The sequence below is a fragment of the Geospiza fortis genome, unplaced genomic scaffold (assembly GCF_000277835.1).
Source record: "Geospiza fortis unplaced genomic scaffold, GeoFor_1.0 scaffold700, whole genome shotgun sequence".
In the NCBI taxonomy this organism is placed as follows: domain Eukaryota; kingdom Metazoa; phylum Chordata; class Aves; order Passeriformes; family Thraupidae; genus Geospiza; species Geospiza fortis.
In genome coordinates, this window is record NW_005054702.1 from 53,802 (window position 1) to 55,265 (window position 1,464).

At 34.0% G+C, this 1,464-nt stretch overlaps 1 protein-coding gene across 2 annotated transcripts in view; it reads left to right on the plus strand.

The window, feature by feature from the left end:
• Window positions 1–376: 376 nt before the first annotated feature.
• Window positions 377–1,464, plus strand: part of LOC102039388 (microtubule-associated protein 1B-like) — a 132,416-nt gene continuing 131,328 nt past the window's right edge. The window contains exon 1 of one of the 2 annotated variants that reach the window (XM_005430902.2): window positions 377–476. The gene's annotated coding sequence lies outside the window, so the exon portion shown is untranslated. The remainder of the gene's footprint in view (window positions 477–1,464) is intronic. The other variant, XM_031065208.1, reaches the window with a different exon arrangement.

Sequence of the window (1,464 nt, forward strand, 5' to 3'; positions counted from 1 at the left end):
CCTGCTTCATGATTGATTGATGTAAAGCCCAGGTGCTAACCATTGTTCTATTGGTTTCAATATGTTCTTATAACGGTTCACTTACTCCACTTCCTTCTACAAACAAGCTCATAATGGCAAACAATATAACAATCAGCTCTAGCTTAAGCATCTAATAATCATTAACCTATCGTCTACGTATTTACCTTACATCCTGATCAAAATTAATTGCTTCTAACCCTCAGCTGAAATCTTAACTTTTTGAAATCATGCTTCAGTAGAGGTTGGTTTTGGAATTTAGAAATATGCGAATGTCATTAGTGTAAATGGAGAAATAATCAATTAAAACAGTGCTCATATATCAAGGTAGACATGTCTTGCATTTTAAATTTTAGGAATCCAATCATGGGATACAAGCTTGATTGAATGCAACTTGGATCAAGAACTAAGACTTTTTGTATCCCACCATTCAGCTCGATTCTCTCCTGAAATTCGAGGTGAGTTTTTGGAAATGTTGGTCAAAGTTTTATATGTTTTTTTAATGAGCAGAATTAACAAATACACTCAGGTATTGGGTGGTCCTCTTTCATTTGTGATTCTCTACAATGAATACTTTTTGTTTAAAATAAAACCTGAAAATTGTAGTTCATTTTAACTTTCTGACAACAGGAAATCTGAAAGATTTAAATAATCAGCCTTTTAGGTTAGCTTCATGTATCTCACCACAATTATTTTAGCAGTAGATGTTAGTTTTAGGCCACTTTTAAAGTTAAGTGAAACTCACTTTTTGACTGAACAGTTTGTTTGTATAGCACCAATCTAGTAGTCCTGGAGACTGAAGCTGTTCCTCACTGTGGTAGGTAGAGCACATACAGAAAATAACCTGAAAGGTTAGCTCTACAGTTTGATAGAGCCAGAAATGGCATCATGGATGTTGTACGAGCATGGCTCAAACCCCATGTTTCTTCCTAAAGGACAGACTCTTTTTCTTGGTATGAAAAGGCTGAGGGGTAGAGGGTCTAGCTTGACTCACAGGAACTTTCTTTGGATTGTATTAAGAAACTAGAATTTTAAAGGCTACATCTTCTCTTCTGCTGCGTTTTCTTCAAGACTGTCCTTCCTTTAGAAGATTAATAAAATAAATTTAAAAACCCAACAATTTTGTGAAGTGTAAAATTTCATTTTATTCTCAGTGCATGGAAACTGTATATTTGGTAAGTTTTTTAACATGTCATTACTTTAACACAAATGGTTAGAGAGTATATGAGAGATTAATTTTGGGTTTTGTATTAAAATATATATTTTTCTCCAATAATTATAGGTTGTTTTTATTGGTGTAATTATTGTAGCCATGTGCACATTGACTAGTACAACCTAGCATTGATGAATGTTATAAATTCCGACTTCAGGAACATCTTTTAAGTATGGTGATGTCATGGTTTAACCCCAACCAGCAATTAAGTACTACCCAGCCACTCTCTGACT